The sequence below is a fragment of the Pseudorca crassidens genome, chromosome 15 (assembly GCF_039906515.1).
Source record: "Pseudorca crassidens isolate mPseCra1 chromosome 15, mPseCra1.hap1, whole genome shotgun sequence".
Taxonomy (NCBI): Eukaryota; Metazoa; Chordata; class Mammalia; order Artiodactyla; family Delphinidae; genus Pseudorca; species Pseudorca crassidens.
In genome coordinates, this window is record NC_090310.1 from 64,550,850 (window position 1) to 64,571,392 (window position 20,543).

The 20,543-nt window shown below is 39.1% G+C and overlaps 1 protein-coding gene across 1 annotated transcript in view; it reads left to right on the forward strand.

The window, feature by feature from the left end:
- Positions 1 to 20,543, forward strand: part of ASIP (agouti signaling protein) — a 199,409-nt gene that overhangs the window by 25,406 nt on the left and 153,460 nt on the right. The window lies entirely within an intron of this gene.

Below are 20,543 nucleotides of genomic sequence, written 5' to 3' on the forward strand. Positions count from 1 at the left end.
CCCAATCATATAATCACCTTCCTCCTCTCAAAAATAACCACTATCCTGACTTTTATAGCAATAATCTCCTTGCATTTCTTTATAGGAGTGTGATACTACAGTTTAGTCTTGCCCTTTTAAAAAATTAATATATCTGTTTTCTTTGCTCTGTGTTTTAAGTCTCTTTTAATTTATTGTTTCTTTCTCCATCCTTTTCTTTTCCTTAGAATTTATCTGTTGAAGAACGTGGTCCATTTGACTTGTATAGTTCCCACAGTTTGGATTTTACTAACTGCATTTCAAGGACAGTTCAGCATTGTTGTATGTCCTTTGTATTACCTACAAATTAGAAGCTGAATGCAGAGGCTTTATCAGACTCCAGGTTTGATTCCTTTGACAAGACTGCACATTACGTGTGATTGCCTGGTTGTTGCTTTTTTGTGTGTGCTGTTAGCAGCCACTGATGCTCCTTGCCTAGATCCATTAATTCAATGGAGGTTAGATCCATTAATTCAATGGAGATCCATTCATTCAATGGAGGTTAGAAATGTTCTAATCCTTTTGATTTATTTGCTGAAATATATCTATAAAGACATGCTCCCAATTATCTACTACTTACTTACCCAGTGGTAGAATTCCTAATGGGAAGGCAGGATAAATGCTTGATCCTTTCCCTTTATTTGCCAGTTTTCAAGATAATGAATTGGTTCACTCTCATACTCCAAATATGATCAACTTTTTAAAATATCACTGTGAGCTCAAGGACTTAAGCATATATAATCAGTTTTAATCCATTACACTTACTATTTTATATTGACACTCCAATTGTCCCATTTTTGCCCAGTTAGCGCTTTTTCAAGTTGTTTCCTGAGTCATTTTGACATGACCAGTTGTCCTTTTTTTAAAAAAATAAATTTATTAATTTATTTATTTTTGGCTGCGTTGGGTCTTTGTTGCAGTGCGCGGGCTTCTCATTGCAGTGGCTTCTCTTGTTGTGGAGCGCAGGCTCTAGGCACACGGGCTTCAGTAGTTGTGACGTGTGGGCTCAGTAGTTTTGGCTCGCAGGCTCTAGAGCGCAGGCTCAGTAGTTGTGGCACATGGGCTTAGTTGCTCCGCGGCATGTGGGATCTTCCAGGACCAGGGCTCAAACCCGTGTCTCCTGCATTGGCAGGCAGATTCTTAGCCACTGCACCACCAGGGAAGCCCGACCAGTAGTCTTTGACAGCTTCCTTGCTAGGTGGTATGACAAAATGTTCCAGATTCATCTTGTACTTTTCCTGCCCCGGCTCTAGAATCAACTATTTCTCTAAGACACCCTAGTTTCTTTTAGTGGGGAATGGTATTTCAACATCACAATCAGAGCATTAGAGATTCTTATTACTACTGGTTAGGTCACTGTTTTTAGACCTTGTCTGGTTGTGTTAACATCTTCCCTTAGTTTTTGATAATTTCACTGTACTGTATCTAAGTATGGACTTAGGTTTATTTTTATGCTCAGTATCCATTATGCTTCCTAAAGCTGAGGGTTTTGTTTCCTACATCAGTTTTGAAAAATGCTTAACTTCATTCGAAATTCCAATCAGTTTTCTAAAGTGGTTGTTAATTTTGCACTCCTGTCCACAATGTATGAGCATTCCAGTTATCCCACATATTCATCAACAATTGGTATTGTCAGTCTTTTAAACAACCAATCTGGTGAATGTGTAGTGGTATCTCTGGTTCTTATTTGCATTCTCTAGGTGAATAATGATATTGAGCATCTTATCAATTGTTTGATAGCCAGTTGGATATCTTTTGTGATACGTTCAAACCTTTTGCTCAGTTTTTTAATTGGGTTGTGGTCTCTTTTTTATGGATTAGTATAGTTCTTTATATATTATGGATACAAATCCTTTGACAGTTGTATGTGTTGTGAATATTTTCTTCCAGTCTGTGCCTTACCTTTTCACTTTCTTAATGGTGTCTGTTGATGAGCTTATAGGCTAATTCTTGCATATTGTGGGATGTTTCATTGTAAATTTTGTAATTTTTGAATTACATTTTGTAATTTTCAAGAACCCAACTTTTTATATGATCTGGGTTGAGATTTCCCCTCGAGAGAGGGGTTGTATTTGCTCTTGTCAAGTGTCTTAATGTAGGACCAATTTTTTACTTTAATGTTTTGACTTGAAGGTCTAAAGACATACAGTTAGTGCAAATATGATCCTCAAACCCACTTGATGGTGGGCCTATGGTTACAGATTCTTGAGGGAGACTTTTTTTCATGCAGAGCAAGCTAAAACAGACATACTTCCTTGTTATTTCTTTTTGATGGTGGAAAAACTCTGATCCCAGTTTTTCCTCGGCACCCTGCTTCACTTTCTGTCCAGGTGTCTTTTAAAACACCAAATCCTTGGGACTTCCCTGGTGGCACAGTGGTTAAGAATCCGCCTGCCAATGCAGGGGACATGGGTTCAATCACTGGTCCAGGAAGATCCCACATGCCTCAGAGCAACTAAGCCCAAGCGCCACAACTACTGAGCCTGAGCTCTAGAGCCCATGCGCCACCACTACTGAAGCCCGCATGCTCTAAGGGCCTGCGTGCCGCAACTACTGAGCCCGCGTAATGCAGCTACTGAAACCTGCACACCTAGAACCTGTGCTCCACAACAAGAGAAGCCACTGCAATGAGAAGCCCACGCACTGCAACGAAGAGTAGCCCCCGCTTGCTGCAACTATAGAGAAAGCCCGCGTGCAGCAACAAAGACCCAATGCAACCAATAAATAAATAAATAACAAATAAATAAATAAAACACCAGGTCCTTGATTACTGAGACAGGCAACCTCCTCCACCCCCTGATCAAGTCATATTTATCCAACAATTTTAACTCCCTCTTTATTTTTAGTCCCTCAACTTAAAAAAAAAAAAACCTTTCTTAGGAGCTCAAATGTACTATTTAAAATAATGTTTATGGTATTTTAATCAGCAATTTTAGGTGTTTTGTAGCAGGGGGGTTTTCAGAAAATATAGACTGAAATATTAGTAGGAATACGATGCTAAATATTTCTGTACCCATCAAATCATTCCTTCTCTCATCTCCTCACAGTCCCTTGGGAGAAAATATGTAATAAAGATGTGAGAGCCTCTCTAGTCAATGCAGACTTACTTGGAGTCTGAAAAGTCAAAACAGTGTAGCATAACTTTCCTCATTAAGATTCTGCTTAATCCTTAAAGATTTTGTTAACATTTGGTTTTGCTTAATTTTACCCACATCCTGTTTTCTCAGAGATGGGCCTTATATGGGGGTTCTAATGGCTTCTTGAACATCAAATAAATCTTAAAAGTAAAACTGTGATAGATTGAGTGTGAATGAATCAAACAGGGATTAAATTTTCGTTAAAATACATATGGATTTAATAATTAGCAGGAAAGCTCCTCCTAATCAAAAAAATGTATTAGGATAATGTTTGAGCTGTTAGAGAAATAAAAAATGTTGCTGGACTGTATTGTCTCAGCTTATAAAGATTCCCTCTGAAACTCTGATGTCACAGCCATAGACCAAATAGTCCCAACCAGCGAGTGACAAAGCTAGTAGTTTCTGGCAAATAGTAAGCATTTAAGAAATTTTAGATTAATCTCTATTTTTCATGTGTTTGAAACACCCCTAAACTTATTTCAATGGAAGAAACTTCTTTCATATTTGCCCTCAGTCTAGTAGAGGAGTCAATGTGCAAACAAATGAAAACAATAGAATGTGCAGGGAATGGTACAGAGAAAAGGAGGGGTTAGTACTGCAACCTAAAGCAACACAGAAAGTCAGCCCAGATGATGCTTGACCTGAGTCCTAAAAGAAGAGCTGTTTTGCCTGCTGCACTACTATCAGCAGAGGGACAGCATATGTAAAGACTTAGAGGTGGGGAAAAGAGCTTGGGATGTGGGGAGAACTACAATTGAGAGTGGTGAAGTGAAAGACAGGGCTACATGGGCAGTTAGAGGTCTGACTAAAGAGGATTTGCGTTCCAAGATCTTGGGTTTTATCCTGAAAGATCAATATTTTGATTACCATCACAGCACTTTAGCACTCGTTTTATATGTACTTTTAATATCACCTTTATCAAGGCATAATTTATATACAATAAAATGCACCTATTTTAAGTGTACATCTTTGTGACTTGACAAATTTATATACCTATGTAACCACTACCACTCAGTCTATAGAATTTTACCATTATCTCAGAAAGTTCCCTTGTGCCCCCTTCTCAGTCAATTTCCCCAACCCCCAACACACACACCTAGGCAACCACTATAGATTTCTGTCAATATAAATTAGATACAGATTTTTGAAAGCTTTGATTAAATAGAATTACATAATATATACTCTTGTGTAGGTATATATTTCTTCCGCTCAGCATGATATTTTTGAGGTTCACCCATGTTGTTGTGTATAACAGTAGTTTTTTTTTTATTGCTGAGATTTCATTAGTTTTATATACCACATTTTGTTTATCTAATCACCTGTGGTGGACATTGGTCATTTCCAGTTTCTGGCTATTATAAAGCTGCTATAAACATTTGTGTATAGGTCTTTGTCAGTAGTCACTTTAACATGTGTTGTAGCTAATAAATTTTCTGGAAAGACCCTACCATCCCACTACCTCTAGCCAAAGTATCTGTGTGTGTTGCTGGGAGTGAAGGGAAGGCAGCAAGAAGAATTTGTTTCAGGTTGGGACAGTCATGGTACCTCATTCCCCTGCAACAGTAATTGGTCTGAGGAGCAGGCATGCAACCAAAGATTAGTTAGAGTCTTTTCCCAGAAGAAAGAAAATCTTTTTTCCCTTGGGTTGCTAAAATGGGACTATATAAGCTTGAAGGTGCCACATCTTTCTTCCCTGGTGCCATAGAGGAAGCCCTTCTGTGGTAGGAGAGAATAAGAACAATGTATGGGGGGAAATGGGGGTGGGGGAAGAGAGAAAGAGAATTCCTGCCTCCTCCAGGACTTACTTATGCCTGACAGGAATACCCACATTTAGACATAACTGGGAATCCAAAGAACCTAATAAAGAGAAAATGGAGGCTAAAGGAGAAAGACATAGTGGAGACAGCTGAAACTCATGGATCATATTCTCAATGTCCTGAGTTCCATAATGCCAACCTTTTCTTAACTTTGAAATTAAACAAGGAAGCTGCCAGCCTGAGGCCTTGACAAAGAGGGGTAAGTTGACTCCTCACCGTGGATCAAGGATATCACTAAGAGAACCGTTTCCCTACCACTCTTGCCTCTCCACCCATCCACAGTTCATTTCAACAGATATGTATTGATACCTGCCTGTGAATAGACTAGTGTGGTGGAGTTTGGGGATATAAAGATGAATAAGACAGTCTCTCCCTTCCAGGACCTCACATACTAGTAGAGGAGGGATAACTCACTCAGCCTGGAGGTGAGGGCTATAAGGAGCTAAATCTTAGAGGATAAAATGAGAAAGAGACAAGAGCACTATAGGCAAAGATATGGAGACAAGAAACATTTAGTGTTCTAGAGTATATGGTCAAAGATAGGGCATAGCCAGAAATAATGCTGTAGAAGCAGGAGTTGGGTCATGAAAGACCTAGAATGCCACACTAATGTAAGACGTTTATATTTTACATTGTAGACATTGGGAAGTTGTATTAGTTTTTGAGACCTGCTAAACAAAGTACCATAACTTGGGAGCTTAAACAACAGAAATTTATTTTCTCACAATTCTGGAAGCTAGAATTCCAAGATCGAGGTATCGACAAGTTTGGTTTCTTCTGAGACTTCTTTCCTTGGCTTGCAGATGGCTCTCTTCTCCCTGTGTCTTCACACGGTCTTCTCTCTGTATGTGTGTCTAAATTTCCTTTTCTTATAAGGACACCAGTCAGATTGGATTAGGGCCCGCTCTAATGGCCTCATTTCAACTGAATTATCTCCTTAAAGACCCTATCTTCAAATACAGTGACATTCAGAGGTACTAGAGGTTAGGGGACATATGTTTCATAAAAACATATGAATTTTTAGGGGACACAATTCAGCCCATAACAGAAGCCATTGAAGGATTTTAAGCAGGGAAGGGCATGAACAGATCTGTACTTCAGAAACATTACTGGTAATAGTGTGGAGGATGGACTGAAGGAGGACAAGACCAGAGGCATGAAGCCTTGTTAGGAGGCTTTCGGAATTGTCCAGGCAAGAGATGATAAGGGCCTGAATTAGAGAGCCTACTCACAGACTGCTGCCTGATTAGAATATTCGTCACTTCTGGATAGAGTGGCCCATGAGCAGTTGGTGACTCTTCCCACTAGGACAACTTTCACTATATAAGATGTTTCTGCACATTTGGTTTGGAGGAGAAGGGTAGGTGGAATGAGGCGGCAAGAAGTTCCATGAAGGATTTTTCAACCACATCATGGTTTTATAAGGTTCCCTAACTTTGGATTGTGTTCCTTTACTTGTCACTGTTTCTATTCCTGTTCCTACTCTTGTTATGGAGATTTGTTTTTGCTGTGGTAGAAAGATCACAAATTATAGAGTTGTGGCTACTTGGAGCCATAATTCTGGTGAGCCATAATTACTAGGTGAGTAACCTTGGGGAAGTCATTTTATCTCTCTGAACTTCAGAGTCTTTTTTAGTGTAAAATGGGATGATAATAATAATATCTACCTCACAGGTTTGTTGAAAGAATTGAATGAGATCATGAATGAAAAGTATTTCGTAGAGACCCGTACATTTGTTATTTATTCTCCTTGATACTCCCAAAGGATATTTTTATGTCTGTAGGTGGAAGTGGGAAACAGATATTCTTTACAGAGAATTTGGTGGCTATGATTTATTGAGTTACCCGCCAGGAGCCCTAGATATGAGCCCTAGAGTATCTCTTTCTTCTGGATGGGGATCCCCAGGTCACAGGAGTTGATTGGGTGGTAGTTGTATCAACATTTGAGAAAAATATGACTCTTCTCTGGGTTATTTGGATCTGATTACCAGGAAAGAAAAAAAGTGCAGTTTGATTTCAGTAAATGCTAGAATTTGGGGGCATATTTAATATCACTAAAACAAAGAAGGGAGAAAGTAGACAAAAGCAGAGAAACAAGGGGTGAGAGCCACAAAAGGGAATATAAAAACAGAAGACAATAAGAGAAGAAACTAGAAAGGAAAAATACAATGACTTTCCCAAAATGTCTCCTATTTCAGACTTCTTATTTATGTCTCATTTCTTTAAGTATTATAAGAACCTCAAGGGAAAGGAGAGGAACTGTTCTGTTTAATATCATTTATGTATGTCTGGACAATGTCAACTCATTATTAATATTGTTGCTAGCAAGACATGATTCCTGGAAATATTGACTTAGGTTTGTTATTATGTATAATAATTAGTATTTCTGTGAACTATATACCTCAGTCAATGCAAAGATTTTACAACTTTTTTAAAAAGATGATTTAGTTGATCAAACATATAATTCTTCTAAAAACCATACCTTAGAAGGGAATGTTTCTTCAAAGAAGTCTGACATGTTTTCATATGAGAAAACATTTTCTTAAAATTGAAACTGAATACTAACAATATTCCTTGATAATCCACCAAATTTTTTTATAAAGAAACTAGAAAACATGGCAAGAATTGGTCCTCAGGTGAGACCAGGGATCAATGATTCATTCGTTCAACATATACATATAGGACATGAGGTTTTTTGGTCAGGTGCTAGGTGTAGAGTGGCTGAATAAAACATAGTGCCTGCCGATTGTGTGGGATGCCTCAGCCTCAGCCAGTGAATGAGGTGGAGGAGTGAGGGCGAGGAGGAGGAGGGGGAGGAGGAGGGGGAGGAGGCAGGGAGCCAGCGAGTGCCCAGGGTGAATCAATGGAAACCCCCTCACGAAGCTGGGAAAGCACTTCAGCCGCAAAACAACAACATAGTGCCTGCCCTCGTGGAGTTTACAGTCATGTGGGAGAGTTAGATAGTAAAAAATACATAAATAAATATGCAGTCAACATATAATTACAAATTGTGATAACTTTTATGAAGGAGAAGAACAAGTTGCTATGAATTAAAATAACAGTGGAGACTTTAGATGTGCATTGTTAAGGAAATGACATTTAAACTGAAACCTGAAGGATGAGTAAGAGTTAGTCCTGAGAAGAATGGGGAGAAAGTAGCCTAGGCAGAGGAAACATCATGTTTTAGTCCTGAGGCAAGAAAGAATTCATCATGGAGTTCGTCAAAGCAGACTCATGTAACAAATCTCAGGTAAAGCTCAGTAAAGAAAATCCTTCTCTTGTTTCTCCTGTCCTTATAGTTAATACTAATGGCTAAATGTCTTGGCTATGGTCAAGGCTGAAATAACTGCTAAGAGTTGAAACCCATGAGATCAGGGCTAACTCTGTCCCTGGGGAGGACAAAGAGATTCGGGGGATGGGGTGGGGAAATCTAACCTAAGGATCTAGCATAAACTTTATTTATTATATTATCATAGGTGGACTACTTAAAATTTAGATATTGGATTTTTCTAGACATTCTGCCATAGTTTTTTTTTACTATGTGAATTTTCCTGGTGATCTAGTGACCTCTGTGATTCCTGTGTTCCCTATTTCTGTTATTGCTACTCCTCCTGCCATCACCACCTCTGTGCCAATTTCCCAGGCCAGGCACCTTGGAGCCACCTTTGACTTTTCTGGCACTTGGCAGGAACAATAGATTCCACCTCTGCAGTGTCTCTCCAATGAGTTGCCTCTGGTCCATTCTCATGGCCACTGACTATGCCCAGGCTCTCCTGCTCAGTTCCTTGGCTCCAGCCTCATCCAACTTAATCCATCCTTCAGGTTACCACCATGTTAATCTTCCTTGAGTACTGTTCTAATTCTGCCCCTTTCTTACCTCTGACCATTTGTTCTGTAAAGAAATTCCCATAAAACTGATTTACTCTTAAGCCTCAGAAAGTGTCATCTTTAAGATTACCTCAAACTTTGTTCTTATTCAGTCTAGAGTACTTCTTCTTCTCCTATCCCCTACTCACTGTCCGGCCATTTCAACCCAACAGTCTTCCAGTGATTTAAGCCATTCTTTTATTCATTCAATAAATATTTATTGAATGTCTGTTATGTGTCAGGCATTGTATTAGGCACTGGAGATACACAGTGAGCAAGGTAGATACAGTCCCTGCCCTTGTGGAGCCCACATTTTCACAAAAGGATGGTAAAGGTACAACAAAAGAAATATAATAAGCCAGAATAAAATAGGAGCATTTCCCTTACAGCAGATTAAATAAGTTCCTCAGACCCTTCAAGCTGAAAGGCTGCATTGAAATTAGATTGCGAAGCTAGTGGGTCAAAAGTTACTCATCATAGGTATGGTGTAAGGTAGTAGAGAGAAATAAGGTTGGAGCGGTTAAGACCAGTTCATGGAGGGCCTTGAATACCAGGCTAATGAGTTTTAAACAGTTTATAGACAATGAGAAGGCATTCACTTTTTCTGTTCCCTTAAAATTTAGATTCTAAAGAACTGCCAGCTTTCTTCATACCCAGCCTTCTTTAACAAAACTGGAAAAGGTGTTACCTATTAATCTTTACACTTTATGATTGACTAACAACCTACATTTGAGGTTGTTTCTTTTAATATTTGCATTTTAGCCAGCTTTTGTAAATTTACACCTTTTTTTCCCCCTAATAGTGAGATCAGAGGCGAAAGAAAGAAATGTCAGAAATCATAAAGACAAGCCATAAAATTCTGTATTCACCTTCTTCCCAGGCAGACCAAACTGGAACCTCCTAAACTTCCCTAGAAACACTGGGGTCAGAGGACCATGTATCTTCCTAGTCTTCTCTATATCTGTTGGCCCTTTCTGCTTTCTCTGGATTGAGCCTCTCCTTCAGGCCCCTACCAGCCACTCCTCTGAGAGGAAAGCCCAGGAAAAGCTCTCCCTCCTCTGTCTTTACATGCCCTTTCCTCCCTCTTCCCAAGATTTCCAAGTGGTCTATTTGGTGCTATTTAAAATAACATTTAATGATATGTGCAGACCATAATCCTTCTTAACTGACAACCTATGACAATACCTCTTTGCCACCTAAATTACCTAGACTGATAGTAAGGAGATTTTAAAAAGAGCCATGTTGGAATTTGTCCTTACAAGTAATATTATTGAACCCATAGACAATTAATTGTGAACACAGTCATATTACTTCAGTTTGGCATGGGTTTACAACACATCATGCTTTTATGGTTATTTCCAAACAACTTCCTGTCTACTCTCAGCCCATACATACCAGGACTCCCACATGTAACTCTTCTAATCACCGTAGAGGTAGCAATTTCCCAAACCATGTCCCTTTGCTGTTCCTAACTTCTGAGTTTAAAATGCCCTCTTAAAGCCTCTTGAACCCCAACTACTAAGGTATCACTTTGAAATCTGCCTGAAAAAATGTCCAAACTATCTATTTCCTTCCCTGTCATACAAATTGGCTCGTATGTTCTCACCATACTTAGTTCCTTTTCTAGTCGTCTTTACAACTTTTTCTAGAAATCCCTCTTCATACCACAGGAAGCACAGAGCTATATGTATTTTTGTTGTTCTTATTGTCACCTCTGTTCAAATATTAGGATAAATACTAGTTAGGAAAAAACCCAAAACCCAGTTATATTTTGATTATCTTAGCCTTAGACAGACTAGAATTAGTCACAACCCATACACAAATCATGTATGATTGGGAGAATGATGTTGTTTTAGCACGAGAGATAGTGGTAGAAACGATGGAATTTTGTCAGCTATTCCCAATGTAGGCTTCTTTTGCTAAAACTGCATAAAAACATGTGTCAATAGAACTCAGAGCATGATTGTTATGGAACTTGACAGCAGGGCTGCACTTCATCATTCCGGGCAGCACTTCATCATTCCGGGCAGCTCACATCTGGGAATTACCACTGGAAAAATGTCTTTGTGCTGTCCCTATTCTTTATCACAGACATCTGCTTTGGAGGGGAGATTTGGATGGAGTAAAGTTTCTAAGCAAGTAGGGAAGGCCTAGAAACAAACACTTCAAAGTGCAGACCATATTCCTTTCTCCTGATGTATTAGACTCTACAACATTTAAACTTTTTCCTGTCTGGAAGCTTGTACCAGTTTTCTCCCCTTGCCGTTCTTTAAAGGGATATAGAAATTCACTTTGACTAGAAAACACCTGAGAAGAGAACAGCTGGTCTTCAAGGTTGGAAAAACATTTGTCAAATGTTCTCTTGCCTCCTGTGGGGTAACTCTGAGCTATTGACAATTTCCTTTTTCTTCCTGAAGCTGAGTCAGACAGGCATTACAGAACAAACACAGTCCCAAAAAAGAAGTCTCAATAGAAAGTTTGGGGTTTTCTTGCTTTCTAAGCTGTCTTGGCTTATCTTCCCTCCTAAGGCTTGCTGATATCTGACTACTTTGGGGTTAAGTGTAGTGGATGGAATATAGGGTAACTCGGAGCTTCTACTATTAAACTCTTTTATTTAAATGTTCTAGGATTAACTAGCTGCTCTTTTACGAAAAAAAAAAAAAAGCCTCTGAAGGAGTATGTTGATTTGAAAGGTTTACTCATCATATTCTAGGAATAGCTTACATTTTCCCATATTCTCTTTCTTTAGTAAGAAGTTCAAAATTAAGGAATCAATACACTCATATTTGTTAATGAAAATGATATCTGGCAAGTTACCAAAAATATAGGTGTAGGAGTAATTTTTTTTTTGTGTGGCTGCATTGGGTCTTTGTTGCTGTGCGCAGGCTTTCTCTAGTTGAGGCAAGTGGGGGCTACTCTTTGTTGTGGTACATGGGCTTCTCGTTGCAGTGGCTTCTCTTGTTGCGGAGCACAGGCTCTAGGAGCACGGGCTCAGTAGTTGTGGCTCACAGGCTCTAGAGCACAGGCTCAGTAGTTGTGGTGCACGGGCATAGTTGCTCCGTGGCAAGTGGGATCTTCCTGGACCAGGACTCGAACCCATGTCCCCTGCATTGGCAGGCAGATTCTTAACCACTGCGCCACCAGGGAAGCCCAGGAGTAATGTTTTAATCGCAAATAACTCTTCAGATGTACAAGAAAAATCTTTTCTTCTTCTGACTCAAATAGTGAGATATGAGGTATGAGAATAGTCACTTTAGAAAGACAAGATTAGAATTAATAAGGTCATCACCTTTAGATTTAGGAGGTAAGTGTTTTAGGGCTAGAACAAGGTTATCACCAGTCAGTGCAATCAAGGTAAGGACTCGAGAACAGAGGAGTCATTTATTTATGAACCAAGTTTTTCACCCTTCTCATTATTGGCTATACCCTATCCTTAAGATTTGATCTTTCTTCTCTAGTCCTTTTATTTATTTATTTATTTTTAATAAATTTATTTATTTTTGGCTGCATTGGGTCTTCGTTGTTGGGTCTTAGTTGCTGCACGTGGGCTTTCTCTAGCTGTGGTGAGTGGGGGCTACTCTTTGTGGTGCACGGGCTTCTCATTGCAGTGGCTTCTCTTGTTGCAGAGCTTGGGCTCTAGGTGCACAGGCTTCAGAAGTTGTGACACGCGGGCTCAGTAGTTGTGGCTCGCGGGCTCTAGAGTGCAGGCTCAATAGTTGTGGCGCATGGGTTTAGCTGCTCCGTGGCATGTGGGATCTTCCTGGACCAGGACTCAAACCCGTGTCCCCTGCATTGGCAGGCAGATTCTCAACCACTGAGCCACCAGGGAAGTCCCTCCAGTCGTTTTAGAGTATGGTTCTATTTCCTGAATATCTGCCAATATTCCTAGCCAGATCCAATTATGTTAGCCTAATAGTATGAGGAATTCAGAAGGTTAAGTACTCATTACTTTGGTTTTTACCCCTCATGTTTCCTGTCCTCCTGTCCCTTTTTAAAATTATGAATCTTCATCCTTCTGGATTTTAGCTCTAGTTTTTCCTCTGGAGAAGCTTCTTTGACATTCTGTTTGTGCTAACAACCAGTCCTTCATACTTCACTCTGTTTTGACCCTATTGGGATTTCCCAGGTGGTGCAGTGGTTAAGAATCTGTCTGCCAATGCAGGGGACACGGGTTCAAGCCCTGGTCCGGGAAGATCTCACATGCTGCCAAGCAACTAAGCCCATGTGCCATAGCTACTGAGCCCGCGAGCCGCAACTAATGAAGACTGCACGCCTAGAGCCCTTGCTCTGCAACAAGAGAAGCCACTGCAATGAGAAGCCTGCGCACCGAAATGAAGAGTAGCTGCCACTCGCCACAACTAGAGAAAGCCCGTGTGCAACAATGAAGACAAAATGCAGCCAAAAATAAATAAATTAATTAAAAAAACAAACAAATAAAACACTTATCAAGCTATTTCAATAGCTGTTTATTAGACAGAGAACTACCTCAGAATAGAGGCTCTCATTCATCTCTATATCCCAGACACTGGTAAATAAGTGTCCATTGAATGAATGGATGAATGAACAAGTGAACAGAGGTCGTTCTTAAAAAAAAAATAGACCTGTTTCTAAGGTTACCAGTGACCTCCAAATTGTTAATAGACAGGGAATTTCCTGGCAGTCCAGTGGTTAAGACTCAGAGCTTTCACTGCCGTGGCCCAGGTTCAATCCCAGGTTGGGGAACTAAGATCCTGCAGGCCACATGGTGTGGCCAAAAAATAAATTAATTAAAATAAAATAAAATAGTTAAAAGACAATTTTCTGTCCTTATCATTCTTGACTTTTCTAGAGCATTGGACACTGCAGAATACTCTCTTCTTCTTGAAATTCCTCTTGTCTCTTATCTTTGATGACAAGTCTCTCCTGGCTCTCCTCTTCCTTCTCTGTGTACTCCTCAGTTTCCTTACTGACTTTTCCTCCTCTGCAGCACCTTAAATGTTAGAGTACTCCATACTTCGTTTTCCACCCTCTTTTGTTTTTCAGTACATGCTCCCTGGGTGACCTAATCAGTGGCTTCACACTCTTCACTCATGTCTCTGAAATCTCCACCCTCTAATTCATTTATTCCCTCTAATCAGGGGAAGAATATATTCAGCTATCTATGTCCACAAGGACCTCAGCCTTAACATGCCCTAAACCAAGCTCCTTATCTCTCCTTTTCTGTCTAGCCCCAGTCTATGTTTTTGTTCATGAATCCCCCGACTTGGGAAGTGATACCATCATTGTGCTCATGTCAGCAATTATACATTGCAGAAGAAAAGACTAAAGAACTTGAAGATATAGCAGTAGAAACAATCCAAAATGAAGCACATAGAGGAAAAAGACTTACAAATGAAAAAGAGTCTCAGTGGGACAACTTCAGGTGACTTAATATATGTATAAATATATATCCATATATATAAATATATATCCATTAATATATAAATGGAGTCCCCATAGGAGAAGGGAGGGTACAGAAAAAATATTTGAAGATATAATGACTGAAAAATTTTCAAATTTGATGAGAACTATAAAACCATAGATCCAAGAAGTTTAACAAATCTTTAACACAAGAAGCATGAAGAAGACTATATCAAGGCACATCATAATCAAATTTCCTAAAGCTTAGATAAAGAGAAAGTCTTAATCCCTATTCTTCATCCCTGCTGCCTTAGGTTTGGTCCTCTTATGTCTTAGCTGGATATTTACAGTAGCCTCCAACTAATCTCCTTACCTCTGATTTACTTCCCCACCAGTCTTCTCCTTTTCACCACTGTCAGAGAAGGGAGTTCTTGACTACTCACTGAATAAAATCCAAATCTCTTAGCATGGCATATCCAACCCTTTCCTCGCTCTCCAACCTCAATACCTCCCTTCACCCACAACTACTTGCATCCTGTAGCCACGTGGAACTATTTGTGGAAAGAGCTGTCCTCTCTCTGGCCTCTGTGCCTTACATGTACTGTTGCCTTAGCCCTTCCTTTACTTGATTTATTAATCTATGGTTCCACTAATCTCTAAGCTTTTGGAAGGCAGGGACTATCTTTCTTCTCTTCAGTGCCTGCTACATAGCTCAATACATATTTTCAAGTGAGTGAAATTTTCATTTAAAATTATTTTTATTTATTAACAGCCCAACAGTCTGGGAAATCTATTGTCATACACCTATACATTGAGATCAAAGAGAAACTGTCTTTATTTTCACAAGCCAGAAAAGTTTCTTCTCAATACCAGGTATTGCTGGCTGTTAATACATTTGTCTTTGGCTTCATTTAATTTTTAGCTTACTGAGATTCATGAAAAATTTCACTTGATGATGGTGCTTAAATAAGCTATTAAAATGGTATCATTTAGCATCAGTAATACGCACTAAAATGCCTGAGAATGGCTGTGTTTTCTAGATGTCTTAAATATGTGGCAGTTTCTTTTATGAATGAGCATTCAACATGTTCCATTTCCACAAAAAAAGATGGGAGCTCTTTTGATAACTGCCAGAAAAGAAAATCACTGAGAGTGTATATTCATTCCTGCAAACAATTAGGGATAGTTTTTACACATATTCAGAGACTATCTGCATAGGTATTACAGCCTCCATGCAGAAACTAGTGGCCCATTCACTGCCACTGGGCTTGTAGAACATGCCCAGGTAGATGGAGAAGGCATAGACTAGGGCTTTATAAATTAGTAAAATTAATGTTTAAGACCAACTGTATTGAGGTAAGTAGAAATGTGATTTCGTTAAATTGTTTTTAAACTAATTGGATTGAAATTCATTAAAAGTTCCATTAGTGAGTTCCCCGTCAAGCAGTGAATCTGAAGTAGGATTGGGGAAGTCATATGCCCTTATGAAGACATAGTGTTGTTTTCAAAGGGCAGTCATCGACCCTTGAAAACTACAAACTATCCACCCTGTATCTGATTATGTGGAAGAAGGATTTTGTTCTCTGATGTGAATGTGCTACACATGGAGATCCATTCGTAGTGGGAGAGACTCAGTTGTTAACCCCAAATTATAATGTTATTGGCCATGTTAAGGGTACTATAAGAGGACACAGTTTTATCAGGAAATGTTTGATAGGCAGTGGGAGATATGTATCTTGAAAGAGATCTCAAATTCTGGAGATATTAATTTGAGTCATCAATTTGTATATGGGAATTGAAGCACTTAGAGTGGGTGAGATCACTCAAAGAGAATGTATGAAGCTGGAAGAAAATAGTGAAGTCATTATTATCACCATCTCAACCATTTACTGAATGATTCTTACTGTATGCTAGGGATAGTGCCAAGTACTTTCTATGCATTATCTCATTTATCCTTCACAAAAACCCTACACGGTTAGGTGCTCTGGAGTCTTTGGCAATGCTAACATTTAGGAGACTGGCAGCTGAGGGTGCTCTATCAAGTGGGTCTGTAAAGGAGCCATCAGAGAAAAAGGAGCCATCAGAGGAAAAGGAGGAGGTGATGTCATAGAAATCAAGGCAAGATAGTATTTGGGGAAGGGAGAGGTCAGCAGTGCCACGTGCTGCAGAGATGCCAAGGAAAATGAGGAGTACAGAGGAGCCACTGGCTTGCCAATTCAGAGGTTGAGGATGACCTGGGAAACATTTTCAAAAGTGGTGAGGGAGGGATGAGAGACATATTACAAAGGGTTGAGGAAAGAATGGAATGCGCAGAGGAGAGGCAATTAGAAGGGGAAATTTAGGCTGGAAAGGGAAATAGAGTGGAACTTAAGAGGAGAGTGGTAGGGGAAGGGAGAAAAGAACAAATAGAAAAGACAAGACTAAGAGCCTAGCCAAGATGTACCATTTCCAGAAAGAAGGTAAGTATAGAAGAGAGAGAAAAGATGGAGCACGAAGGTATGATTAAGAGGTCTAGTGTTAGGGTGAGCTTTGAACAGGGAGAGGGTCTCTTAGTGAGATTAAAAGAAAGGAGAAGTAGAAGATATAGAAAGAGCTCAGGGGAGTTTACTACTAGGGGGTTCCGTTTTGTTCTGAAAAGTAGGAGGAAAAATCACCTGCTTCAAATTAGGTGGGCAGGGGTCTTGAAAAAAGTGGGAAAGATTTTGATAACTACTCATATTCAAAAAGATGTACTCTAATCTGCTGAAGACTTTAAATCAGAGTTGAAAAATAGGAGAAAGTATATCCTAATAGGTCCTCCTCTTTTATAAAAAACCATGTTCCCAGACTCTCTAGATAGAGCCCTGCCTTGAATTTGGGGCATGGGGTTTTCTCTGTGGAGGGGAACTGAAAAAGGTGGTATGTAAAAGAGTAAAGGAGGAGGACAAAATGTGGAAAGTGCTCAAGAGCAGGTTATACACGTTTCAGAAATGCAGGGAAGGTAATTAAAATAGCCAAAACCCCTGTGTTTTCCTCAAACCCTGGTTTGAACCTAAATGTTGGATAGGCTGCACTCTAAATGTGTCCAATGACAAATGTCTTGGAAAATTAACTACCTCTTGAGCTCTGGGAGAGATCTATACCTAACAGTCATCTTTAGAGGGCAGTGGTGATCTATCCAGGGATGTTATTTTTAAATCAAAGCAAAATGTCTAATGACAAGTTAAGTTATCTGTAAGGAAGAACATCTCCATTTCAAAGTATCACTTGAAATGAAACAGACGTTCTATTACAGTGTTTCTCAGATTGTGCTCTGAAGTACAATTGCATGGGGAGGGGGTTGGTTAGGGGTTGGGAGCAGGAGAGGATAGAAGAGATGAATGTTGTGTTTTCTTGAATCCCACATCAGACCTACTAAATTAGAATCTCTGGAGTGGGGCCTGAAATCTAAATATTTTACAGATGTTCCAGGTAATTTTAAAAATGTTTTATTATGGAAAATTTCAATCCCATACAAAACCATTATCATACTAGATAATTCTTGGTTACACTAAAGATCTGTCTACTTCGATCATTGGGAAATTATGAGCTTATTCCCACATTTCCATCCACGGTTCCAAGGCTGTATGTATCTCACTGACATATCATTTCCCCAAAGGTTCACGATTATGTTTACATAATGGCAGATAGGTGTTTTAAATCGTGAATGGGTGTAGAATTTAAATTTTTTGGATACATATTGAGATGATTATACAGTTTTGAACTATATAAATAAAGTTTCTAATGTAGAAGCATTCGTGATAAAAATCCTTCTTGGTAGTGAAATTGAGTTTGATTCCTTTATATTTTACTTGGGATTTTTGCAACTATGTTTATGAATAAGATTGGCCTGGATTTTTTTTTTTTCTTCTCTTACTGTCCTTGTTGGATTTGAGCTTCAAGGGTATGCTAGTCTCATAAACTAGCACAATTTAGCAACATGTTTTAGCAACTTTTTTTTCAGCATTGCTTCTTATACTCCCCTGTTTCCTTCTTGGTTCATTTTTATTTTGTTTTGTTGTCTTTTTTTAAACCAAGAGTTGACTAGCTAATTCATTCAGCAAATACTGTTTGCTCACCTACTATGAAAAGCACAGTTTAATTCTGACAATACTGTGGTAAGTCAGTTAAAGTATCACTGCCATTGCTTTTTTTTCTTTTTACCTTTTGACCTCCTTCACCCATTTCTCCTACCCCCGCCACGCCCACCGACTTTGGCAACCACTAATCTGTTCTCTGTATCTATGAGCTTGTCGTTGTTGTTGTTGTTGTCGTCGTTGTTGTTTTTAAATTCCACAAAAAGAGCGATCATAAGGTATTTGTTTTTCTCTATCTGACTTCTTTCACTTAGCATAATGCCCTTGAGGTCCATCCATTTTGTCATAAATGGCAAGATTTCATTCTTTTTTATGGCTAAATAATATTCATGTGTGGGTGTGTGTTTGTGTATATCACAATTTCTTTATCCATTCATCCATTGATGGAAACTTGGTTCATTTTTATACTGGTTTGAGTACATTCCTTAATACATCTTTCAGCACGATTGTTTTGATGGTAAATTCTAAGTCTCTGTAGTTCTTTAAATGCATTTATTTTGCTTTTACTCCTAAATTATAGTTTATCTGGGTATAGTCTTTTAGATTCACCCAGTCCATGGAGCCCTCTGGATTTCAACAGTTCTGAACCCACTTTATGTTCATTTCTCAGTTCAGCATTCCTGAACTACATAAGTAGTATGAATTTGAACCACGTGGCTAATTTAGTGCATACTTGGAGATCTAGTTTCTCTCCAATATCTGTTTTCTATCCACAGTCCTGGCTAATGAGCCATAATTTCCTTGTGAACCCAAAGTATCAGAATAAAGAGATATGGGTGTAGCTACTTTGAAAAACAGTTTAGCACTTCCTCAAAATGTTAAATACAGAGTTACCACATGAACCAACAATTCTATGCCTAGGTATATACCCAAGAGAAGTGAAAACACATGTCCACACAAAAAGTTGTGCGTAAATGTGCGTAACAGCATTATTCATAATAGCCAAAAAGTAGAAGCAGGGCTTCCCTGTTGGCGCAGTGGTTGAGAATCTGCCTGCCAATGCAGGGGACACAGGTTCGAGCCCTGGTCTGGGAGGATCCCACATGCCGTGGAGCAACTAGGCCCATGAGCCACAACTACTGAGCCTGTGCGTCTGGAGCCTGTGCTCTGCAACAAGAGAGGCCGCGATAGTGAGAGGCCCGCGCACCGCAATGAAGAGTGGCCCCTGCTTGCCGCAACTAGAGAAAGCCCTTGCACAGAAACGAAGACCCAACACAGCCAAAAGTAAATAAATAATAAAAATAAAGGAATTCCCTTAAAAAAAAAAAAAGTAGAAGCAACCAAAACATCCACCAACTGATAAACTGATAAACAAAATGTAGTATATTCATACAATGGAACATTATACAGCCATAAAAATAAATAAGTACTGATTCGTGCTACAACATTGATGAATTTTGAAAACATTATGCTAAGTATCCAGACACATAGGCTATGTGTTGTATGGTTTCATTTATATGAAATATCCAGAATAGACAAAACTACAGAGACCTAAAGTAGATTAGTGGTTGCCTAAGGCTGGGGAGTGGACAGAAGGGTGAGGGGGATGAGAATGGCTGTTCATAGGTATAAAGTATCTTTTGGAGATGATAAAAATATTCTAAAACTAGATTATGGTGATTGTTGCAGAACTCTGTAGATATACTGAAAACGATTGAATTGTACACTTTAAGCTGGTGAACCTTATAGTCGATAAATTATATCTAAATAAAGCTTTTATTTAAAAAAAAACTAGAGCAGGGGTTGGCAAATTTTTCTGTAAAGGGCCAAAGAATAAATATTTTAGACTTTGTGCACCATGTGGTCTCTGTCAAAACTATTCAACTCAGCCACTATAGCATGAGAGTGGCCATGGACAATATGCAAATGAATGAGCATGGCTGCATTCCAATAAAACTTTATTTACAAAAACAGGTGGTGGGCCAGATTTGGCCTGTGGGCTATAGTTTGCTCACACCTAAGCTAGAGTGATAAGAAAAAGCTTAAGCCATGGAGGTATTGGAACCAGTTATAGGTCATAGTCTACAATTTTAACAATACTACTGCAAGAGCTATCTGGCTTCAGCTTTCGCTTCAACTTCTTTTTTATTTTTTAACATCTTTATTGGAGTATAATTGCTTTACAATGTTCTGTTAGTTTCTGCTGTATAACAAAGTGAATCAGCTATATGTATACATATATCCCCATATCCCCTCCCTCTTTTGCCTCC